We start from the raw sequence: 11,373 nt of genomic DNA, 5'->3' as shown, positions 1-11,373 counted from the left end.
GTCTATGTATATAGAACACTTAAATCTAAAGTTTTCAAACAAAACTTACTTCGGGCACCTTTTCAACCCCTAAAATGACGATCCGAACGTTTACGTATCCTTGATGTATTGAGCCTACATTATTGTACGCAGAAAAAAATATCAGGTTCTATATAAAATATTGACGTTTCGGAGTCTTGACACACAACTAATTGTTGGCCAAAGTATGGGAAAAAACACTAAAGTGTTGCAAAAAATAAAGTTGGCCAATTTTTTTTTTTTTACTGTTTTGAAACACAGTAAAATACTGCGTTATATAATTTTTTTTATTGGTTCTATAACGCAGTATTTTACTGCGTTAAAGGACTTAACTGCGCCGTTGCGGTTAAGTCCTTTAACGCAGTAAATTACTGCGCTAATCACCTTTTTTGGGTGTTGGAGTATTTTGGTTCAAAAGATTTTTTTTGAGGTCATTTTGGTTCTGGACTCTGTCAAGAGTCTCTGTGCAGGAGACCATTTATAAAATTAATTAGATTAAAACATACATTAGAGAGGGTAAATTAGTCAGACTATAATTTCTTGTGTTATTAACAACAAATAGATTAAAGATTATTTACAAAAAATTAAAATAAGGGAGATAAACATAATATCGGAAGTTACAAGGGAAATTAGTGTTATGAGGTCAAATTTGTTGGGAGGAATCTAAAACTATTCATATTATTCATGTTAATTCATGTATACTTAAAACAAATGATGGGCTCAAAAAGTGAGCCAAGAATAAAAATTGCAATGTGGTTCACAAACTTTGACTTGCTATATATCTATTCACAATCATTTATTTAGTTACGTACTGCCGATGATATTCTTGCAGTGGCGGATAATGTAAAATCAGATACGAAATGATATTAATAGAATTAACTTTAGAATTAAACCAAAGAATGCAAACATGTATAACAATTGAGTATGAAGCAATTAGATTAGTAATTTTTTTTTTGGTAATTAACTTTTGTATTAATAACCAAGTATGAACGTTACAAAGCAGTGGTAAAGCTAACTCAGCTTTCCATCAGGATCCTAGCAAGAGCTACACTAGAATTGAAACCTATGCAACAAACAGTGTGTTCTAGGTGGGGCTCGTACACATACAACATAAGCTATCTCCTTTGCTAAAATCTCCCATGCTCTACTCTTCTTCTCAAAGATTCTTGTGTTTCTTTCTATCCATAAGGAGTGAATGATCTCTGTAGACGCCATCTTGAAGACCCGCGCCTTTTGTGATTTCCCTTTTGAGTGATTTATCAGCCAGTGCTGATGTTCATCCCATGTGGCAGGCCAACAAGTTTGCATTGCCATCCATTGTCATAGTCTATCCCATACACGTTTAGTATATGCACACTACACAAACAAGTGTTCTCGTGTTTCATCACTGTACTGGCATAGTTGGCATTTAGGCTCCACTACAATTCCCCATTTGAGTAGCCTATCCGTATTATTCAGCTTGCCCCAAAAGTGCTTCCATAATGTAATGAGAGCCTTTGGTCTGGCTGCGTTCTGAAACATGTAGCTTTTCCATGGCACTGCAGAGGCTGCTGGAAGAACATGATAATAGATCTGTCTAATTATACTCTTACCCGTGTGTATTTGTATCTGAGACACCAACTCCCTAGCCTCAAACATTTTGCGGATCATCCAGCAGGCTTGTTTAGGCACTGGCACATTTTGCAAAGCTTGGTTCTTTATATAATATGTGTGTATCCACCTTACCCATAGCTTGTCCTGTTTGTGTTCAATGTCCCACTATTGCTTGGCAATAGCAGCTCTATTCCACTAATACAGGTTTGCTATATTCAATCCGCCAACACTCTTAGGATTACATAATTTCTCCCATGCTACTAAAGCCCTCTTGGTTATCACAACACTACCAGACCACAAGTAACTTCGGCAGTGTGCATCTATGAGTTTAAGTACTTTACTTGGTAAGATAAACAGCTGTGCCCAAAATGCCTGAATGCCAAACAATACAGACTGAATAATTTGCACTCGGCATGCATATGAAAGCTTCTTAGCAGTCCATGAGGATATTCGAGCAGTAATTCTTGTAATGAGAGGTTGCCACTGTATGAGAGAGATTTTCTGAGTTGATAGTGGCACCCCAAGGTAACTGAAAGGCATTTCCCCTGCAGTACATCCCAAGTGCTGGAGAATGGCATCCTGTACTGCCTGTGGTACTCCCCCAAAATAGACTGAGCTCTTCCCTAAGTTCGCTTGAAGTCCAGATGATTGTGAGAATCTAGTGAAGCGCTTATGGAGCATAGTAATAGAAGCCAAGTCTCCTCTGGAAAATAAAAGCAAATCATCTGCGAAGCATAAATGGCTTAGTCCTACTTTGGCACATTTAGGATGAAAGTGGTATTGCTTACTCTATGTGTTCAAGAGCCTGCTCAAATATTCCATACCTATGGCAAATAGGAAAGGTAACATTGGATTTCCTTGCCTTAATCCCCTAGCAGCTGGGAAAGGGACAGTAGGCTCACCATTAATAACAATACTATAGCTAACACTAGAGAGACACTTCATCACCCATTTTGTATAGCTCATAGGAAAGCCCAATTCTAGCATGACTTGCTCAAGATACACACATTCTAATGAATCATAGGCCTTTTGGAGGTCTATCTTTACCATACACCTAGGTGAGATATGCTTTTTGTTATACCCTTGCACAAGTTCATGTCCCAATACCACATTATCCCCAAGTTTCCTTCCCAGGATAAAACCCGCCTGTGCGTCACTTATCACACTTGGCATAACTTTTTGCATCCTATTAGCCAACACTTTAGAAATCAACTTATATAATATAGTGCAGCATGCTATAGGCCTATACTCCTTTATAGTGGCAGGTTTGTCATTTTTGGGCACTAATGTTATAGAGGTACAGTTAACAGGTTTATACATAGTACCTTGGTGAAAGAATTCAAGGACAGCAGCAACCACCTCTTGTTTGATTGTACCCCAGGTTCTCTTAAAAAAGATTGCATTATACCCATCCACACCAGGGGCCTTGTCGTCTCATATTGCTTGTAAACCTGCCACAAGTTCTGCTTCGGTAATAGGTTCACACAGCTGCATTCTTTGGTGTTTAGTCAAGCAAGGTCCTCCTTGCATGACCAGCTTATCTACTGCTGGTAATTGTTCTGCAGAAGACCCCATTAATCCCTTATAAAAGGCCACTCTTCTTCCTTGATCTCAGCAGGTTCTGTTAGTTGCCTGTCGTCCAAAGCAGTAAGTGTAGACATTAGCTTTCTTTGGCTCCTTTCCTTCATTACAGCAGAGAAGTATTTAGAGTTAGAGTCCCCAAGCTTAATCCATTTAGCTCTAGATTTTTGCTTGAGGGCACTCTCTTCTATTAGCGACCATTTCTCCATTAGATTAGTAATTTGATTGAATAATAATTAGTATTTGTAAACTTTATATTTTAGTTAAACGCACTTTAATACATCTTTTCAAAAAATTATTGCATCAACTTCATTTTCTCATTAAATATTATAATATATTAATTCAAATTTTTTATTTGACCCTCTTTTAAGGTTTCCTCCTTGCATTCTCATATGTAAGTGTTAACCAATTTTACAAAACACTGTGAGGTTACATCAATTTAAATTTGAAAATTCTCTGTAAAATTACAATAAAGATCAATTTCAAATTCAAGTAAATCTCGGATTCACATACAAATCGCAAAAAATGCTAATTTCATACAATATATTCAAAAAGTAAATTATGAATTATCATCTAGTTAAGTTTGTTTTAATACATTCTAAAACAAAAGAAAACTAATCCCTAAAAACAAATATAACAGATAGCAAGCTAAGAAAAAAACATACTCTTTTAGAAAAATTACTTGCATAAGCAGCATAACTGGTAGAATGACTATGAAAAACCCCTGGTTAATCAATGAAGTAGCAAGGAAAAAAGGTATGCAAACGGTTGTAAAGAAAATATCTTAAGTATGTCAATGGATAATAAATAAGAAAATGTATTTTTCTATTGAAACGAAAGCTATCGAGTTTACCAATTTCTCAATTTTCTTTTCGTTGGGTAATCCGTCTAAAGCTCCTCTCAAACTGGATTAAATAGATAAACTATCACCATCATTAAGCATTAACATAAACACGTAAAATAAACCAAAAGATCATAATACTATGAGCATTAGGTTCAATAAATAATAATCTGAAATAATAACAAAAGTTAGCAATTAGAAAGCGTCTAATCGACTAATTAAATTTTCAATAAGAAATTAATTTTCTAATTTACGTAGTCGAGTGTATTCATTCTCTATCAAAAAACAACATTAAAATAATTACATTAAGAAATAATACTTGTTTGAATTTAGGCCTGGGTATAGTAGGCAAAAAACCTATTTTAGTGTCATAATTTCTTGTAATACGACTATCACCATCTGCGCATAGAAATGAAATATTAAAACTAAATAAATTTTTAAAAATGAAGAATATGAAGAATGCAGTAAATATAAATTCACGAATAGAGCTAACGATTAATATCAAAAGAAGAGAACCTCTAACATTGTCATTATGTATTACTGATGGGATATATATAAAAGATTCAAAAATTCAAATTCAAATTTTATATTAATCTATACAAAAAAGAAGAAGATTTTTGTACCATTCCTTACGTTTTCTTTTCTCTTTTTACTTTTCTTTTCTTTCTTTCGATGTTTATACCTTTTACTTCCAACATAAAGGAATAAATAATCTACAATTAATGAGGCATAATTATAATTTTAATATTTTTGGTTGAAATGTGGCAATAATTGTAATTACCTTATGTGGAAATAATCTTAATTAAAGTTCTATAATTACTACCTTTGAGTAAGGATCTTGTTTCAAGACCTTTCAAATCTTTATTTTATCTCCCATCTATTCTCCAATCAATATCCACCAAAATAAAATTTAAACCATTTTCAATTAAAAGTGGCATTTGGTTAATAATATTAAAAATTTATCATAATTCCTTAATTTAATGATTTTCTTCTATAAGTTTTAATTTAGATTTAAATATGATAATTGGTTAATATCAAATTCACCTTTGCAATGCCGTAATCAGTGTCCAGTTAAAAAATTAATGTATAATAATTATTAACAAATGAAAATCCTACATACTGAAATGTTATTAAAGATGGTAATAGAATAATAAGCTTATCTTGTACCGTTTTAAAGTGTTTGGACATGCAATTTGGATTTCTTAAGTTATATTTTTTCTTATAGACATGAAAACCCCACAAGTTGTGAAAACCATCAAAACTTTTCCAATTCTTATACAATCTTACCAAATAAGCAAGTCATGGTTCATAACAAAATTAATACACTACTAGAAGGCCTTTCTAAAAAATACAACATCAATTGATCAAACTTTAGTTCAATAGTAGGGATCTAGTAGCTCAATGGTTGGCTACCTAAACTTTCACCTTGATGGTAAGGGTTCGAATCCCCACATTATAATCCCCTACCCCCTATGTAATAAAAAAAAAATTTTAAAAAAAAAAATTAGTTCAATAAAATGAAAAATTGAACATGAGGTGTAGTGTCTTTAATATAATCCTCCCACATGATTGGTAAGAGTAAATTTGTTATAAAGATACTGTCAACTTGTGGATCTTTTAATATTTGATATAAATGATTGGTAAATATATCTACCAACTTATAGATCTATTTTTACAAAATATAAACTTATGGGTCAAGTTTTACATTTAAAAATTTTGAAATCATTATTTGAAATTCCAAATCATGCCTTTTGGATGATTTGGAATTTCATCTTTGATTTCATCTCATGAGATGAAATCGCATGGCTAAACGCCTACTAAATAATAGTTGGCTATTATAAGGCAAAAAAGATGCATAAAATCTAATTTTTTATTTTTTAATGTTATAAAAACTAACAAAATTATTTAAATTTTAAATCTCAAAGATATGCATACTTCACTAACTAAACATTAAAGAAAGTAAATGCAATTTCAATAAACTCATAACTGAATGTATAAAGTTTTAAGCTTTAAGGCACACATTTTAAATCTACTTAAAAGTTAAATTCTTTCAAGATTGATGGAAGAAATTTATAAATGTATCTTGTTTCGTAGATTCCAATCTCTTATTGGTGATATAACACTTGTTTTCCTTTTTGAAAATTATTTATAAATAAAAATAGAAGACAAAAGATAGTTGTTATAAGGGAGGTAATTTTACAAAGAGCTATTGTTATAAACTTGGTTGTTGATATTATAGGTAAAATGCTGTTATAGAGAAAAAAATATCACATAAAAAAAATGGTTCCGAAAAAACTTAGTTGTTATAGAGAGATATTGTTATATGCGAATGCTGTTATAGAGAGATCTGTATACGATTTTTTTTTTTTTTTTTTGGTGTGTACTCATTTCTGCCATTTTAATTTCTTTGTCAAGACAGTAACTATTGTTGTCGGCATATATATACTTTTGAGCAGCAATTTCATATACATTGGTCATGTGAGAAAACACGGTATGAGGATTATCCAGGTCTTTTATTTATTGTTATTGCAAAATACAAACTTAAAAGGATACTATACACATTCTAAGGTAAAAGTTGAATTTTGGGATCAACAAATTGCAGTCTTATTTGATTGCAGACAAGAAAGAAAGTGTGTAAAGTAAATATTTACTGAAGCTAAAGTATATATTTTCATAGCAAGATCCTCAATACAAGGAACACTACATTCTTTATTGTTGATATCAATTCTTAAGTTCACGCTAATGTTTTATGAAAAAAGGGAGATTAGGAAGAAAAACACACAACAATGGATACTTGTTAGAATATAACAAGAAATAAATTAAAGCAATAACAGGGGGAAAAGTAGGCCTGTGCACGAATCGGTTCGGTTCGGTTTTGGCCATCATCGAGTTGAAATTTCGAATTTCGACTTTCTAAAATTCTCAACCAAACTCGATCCATTCTAGGTTCAATTCGATTCGTTTTTTATTATTTCGGTTCGGTTACACAAATCGATTTGTTCGGTTTGTTTGAAATTTAAACAAGTAACTATTTTCATTTCAGTTTTAGAGTAAACATAACAAAAATTAATGAGATTCTAAATTTGCAGCCTTATAACCAAGACATTAACAAAGAAAAAACCATAAACTCGCAAGCATAATAACATATAAATAGCGAAACAAGAGCTTGACAACTTGTGCAAACATACAAATCCGCCAACACCACATTACATATACCAAATTAATAATCCAGCATCTTGCAACTTGCAAGCAGACAAGCATAATAACTCAGTTTGCATCCTCAAAAACACCAAAAAAAAAAAAAAAAAAAACTCTAATTTGTACAGGCTAAGATCAAAGAACAAACAAAACCATGGGTGGAGGCAATGGCCAAAAGGAAAAGATGGCTCGTAAGAAGAACGCTGAAAAGATGAAAGACCAAAAGGGAAGTCACTTTTGAAGTTACATAAATATTACTTCACTATTAAGTATTAAGCGTATATATAGTTAGACTATTAGAGTATTAGTCATTAATGGCATATAAATTCGGTTTGTTCGGATCGGTTCGGTTGATAATTGAAGCCAACCGTATCCAAACCGTTAAACCGTAATATTTTACAATTGCATTTGTAAATCGAAATCGAATTGTATTATCCAAATTGAATTATCCGAATTGTTTCGAATCGGTTCGGAAATTCAGGTTGAACCGATTTGTGCACAGGCCTAGGGAAAAGTACATTATCCAAGCATACAGAAAACTTTACTCAATAGTACTTTTTACTTTTAATATATATATATATATATATTTCCTTTTTAAATTTTTATTTTGTTAAGTTGTATCGTGATCCGTGGAGGTGCCTAGAGAAACCAGCAACAAACAATTTGAGGTGTAGATGATGCGGTATCTTTCGGAATCTGTTCCAAGCCTTCCTGTCTCTCAGCAAGCAGTCGAGATCACTATTTTTCTTAATAATAGACTTTCTATATTTTGTAACCTCATCTTTAGATGTTCTTTCAAAATTTTCTTGAACTTCCGATCAACAGAATCAATATCAAGTAAATTATTGAGTTTCCATTTCGGAAGATGTTTGATTCTGCTCTTGATTCAATTTCGAATTCTACCTTTAAGTTTTGTTTTGTTAGACTTATTGGATTACCATATGCGATGGTAGTTTGTATTGAAGGTCTAATTAACAGAAGCTAGACTTGCAATGGAGAGTGAAAGTTATGAATCCACTCACAAAGATCACACAGTTATTTAGTCATTCTTCATAAAAATTAGAAGTGGTTAAACGACTTATAAAAGAAGCAATCAATTTCTCATTTGAAGCTGGACGGAAAACACCGATGTAAAATTTATTTAGAACTGTATAATTATAAGTTGCTTATACAGTATATGTCTTGCCAGAGGCGAGATAAATACATAAACAGATACTACTAATGAACATGATGATAATGATAATTTGCATTACCAAGCAGACACTAATGGCTCTCTGATCTCTCGGTTGCTTGATACTTGCTGATTTCAATCTGAAGAGCAATAATAAACAATGAATTACAATAGGGTATGATTTTTTATTAGGAAACAAAAGAACTATGAAACAAAACAACGTTTTACACTTTCGAATATCTAAGGTAAAACTTTTTGAAATAAAATCAAGATGCTACATATGTACTTCTATTACTTAAAGAAGTTCTTAAATGAACTAATTAAACGTGATGTTATTTTTTTACAGGGAGGTTCTTCAATAAACTTATACTAAGTTTCCTATTCCCATTATTGGCTTATGTTGTTTTTCTAACATCCTAGAGAAAACACAAAGATAAGTGATGCTAATAAAATGTACACACTTTAAATTCTGTAAAGATTGAATTAAGACCAATAAGGTGACTATTGATTAATTACCTCATAGATTTCACTGTCTTCTTCTGTGAAAGTTCATGCGCCTTTGACTTCTCCTCTTGGCTCTGTATGTCATTTCATGAGTGATAGTTGCAAAAAGTCGATGAACCATCTTGGCCTTTCAAAGTGGTATATGAGATACAGTATGGTGAATCCAAAAACCAAGTCACAACCGTACCCAATTAAGACAGATTGCCAATGTTACACCTCGGAAAATTTTTCGTTGATGCATAGTGAATAGGCGAACGAAGAGCACGAAGTATATGGTGTTTTGATAAGTAATAAATAACATTTGATGATTCTAAATAAGATTTCAAAGACATTTGAAGTAGGAGACGAAAGTTGCTAAGGAAAGCAAGGTATATGTCATGTGTCGGGCAAGATTCACGAGTATCGAATTAATGATGGCTTAATGAAGTTTTGGAGAAGAGTTATAATGTCCCCTTGGATTGTTAATGAAGTGTTAAATAAGTGTTAAGAAGGTTCCATAAGGATTTAAGAACAAACAAATAAAGGAATTAAGTTTATGGGAACTTTGGTAAAACTTGGCAAAATTTTCGGACAAAATTTTGGTCCACATTGGTGGGGGTATATCTCCTAGAATATGAGGGGTTTTGGTGTGTTTCTTTTTTTCAAATTGAAGTTCATCGAGTCTAGTTTCCAACGAAACAAACCGCTCGTCAATGTGAGGTCTGAGTAAAAAGTTATGGCCATTTTACGATAGACTGTCTGAGCAGAGAAATCCTACGGACCATTTGACGCCCCGTAGGACTTTTGACGGTCCGTAGGAAATCCTACGGTCCGTAAAATGGACCCAACCCAGCGTCAAATGGTCACAGTGACCTATTTTTGACTGGCTAGTTCTACAGACCATTTTGATGGTCCGTAGGAATTTATACGGCCCGTCAAAATGGGCGCAGAATTGCCCTACGGATCGAGATTTTAAGTCATTAAAGGAGACCACATTCATTAATTCATTTCATTTCCACACTACTTCTCTCTAGAACCCTCTAGAAATCTCTCTACTCTTCATCCACAAGAAAACAAAGGAAATCAAAGATCAATAACAAGAATTCAAGTGAATCAAGTGTAAGAAACCCATCAAAGTTCGTCTAAGCCAAGAAATTCAAGTGAAGGTGAAACTAGGGTTTTTCTTAAGTGAAGTTGTTTGCACCCAAGGTTCATTCCTACGCCATCTAAGGTAAGTTTTATGACCTTTCCTTGTTGTTTAAGGTATTTGAAAGTTGAAACACTTGGATTATCTAAGGAAATAGGAAATGGGTCAGGAATGGGGAAATAGTGTCACTTTTGAGTAAATGTTTGGATTGAGTTATGATTCTTGATACATTATGATTATAATCATGTTATAAATGATATTGAGAACATGGAATAGACATTTTATATGAATGAACGAAATTGTGTGATATGACCATGAATATGGATAAATTGAAGTGAATTGAGAAGTAAGGATAATGTAGTTGAATAAAGGCTATTGTGATGATATTGTGGATATTATTAGGCTGTTTGGGAGTTGATATGGAATATGGAGAGAGTTGTATAAACAAAGGAAATGCTGCCCAATTTTCTCTAGCTTTAGTAAGCACGTTCTTATAATCAATTAGCTAATGATGATGCGAATTCTCTTGAAGGTAGAAACGTGAACGTTGAAGGAGAACGAGCAAGCGATAAAATAGTTAAACGACAAAGGTATGTAAGGCTAGTCCCTTCTTTCTAAGGCATGACTCTATGGTATGAACCCTCCTATCTTTCTATGACTTCTCTACACATATGTATGTATTGGGAATGATGAGTCTACGTCATAAAGAACTCGCATGAGAGGGAGCTAGGAGGTATGTTATAAATGTGATGATGAGCCCAAGTCTAGAGATCCTAAAACTTATGATACAAGATTTCTACAAAGTTAATGACCTTTATACGATTCCGTGCTATTATTCATGGTTGATAGACCCATCATATGATGTTCGTCTCTTTCCTTTCAAGACATGATTTTCCTCCTCTATGAATCTCCTAAATTCCGAAGAACTAAGAGCCCACGTTCATGAATAGCCATACGAGAGAAAGATAAGAGGTATATTGTGAGCACGACGAAATGATTTATGAGTCCATGACTATAAGGATCTACACATGTATAAGATAAAGAAGAAAGATAAGGCAAGTATGAAAATTGTTGATGATAAGTTAAGTCTAAAGAAGTTATAGCCCATGACATGATGTTCCTATAAAGCTAAGGTCGTTATCATTAATCTATTGATTTTGATCCTTATATACACTCACCTTATGCTTGTTCCTTCAAGGTGAGGCAGAATGCTTATGAATGCGCCATAATGAAATCGGGGGTCCACGACCTTATGTCACCCCGATAAAGTATGATTATCTATGAGTTTCTATGCATGCATTATGATGAGTTATGATAAGCCTACTATGATGAGTATATTGT

The 11,373-nt window shown here is 33.0% G+C and overlaps 1 long non-coding RNA gene across 1 annotated transcript; it reads right to left on the bottom strand.

The window, feature by feature from the left end:
• Window positions 1-8,343: 8,343 nt before the first annotated feature.
• Window positions 8,344-9,091, bottom strand: LOC132062751 (uncharacterized). The gene is made up of 2 exons (XR_009416248.1): window positions 8,919-9,091; window positions 8,344-8,542 (listed from the first exon to the last, which is right to left on the bottom strand). It is a non-coding gene; the product is annotated as an uncharacterized LOC132062751 (long non-coding RNA).
• Between the last annotated feature and the right edge of the window lie 2,282 nt (window positions 9,092-11,373).

Source organism: Lycium ferocissimum, chromosome 7 (genome assembly GCF_029784015.1).
Source record: "Lycium ferocissimum isolate CSIRO_LF1 chromosome 7, AGI_CSIRO_Lferr_CH_V1, whole genome shotgun sequence".
Taxonomy (NCBI): domain Eukaryota; kingdom Viridiplantae; phylum Streptophyta; class Magnoliopsida; order Solanales; family Solanaceae; genus Lycium; species Lycium ferocissimum.
The sequence above is the reverse complement of the archived record's forward strand: the minus strand, read 5'-3'. Positions and strand labels throughout refer to the sequence as shown.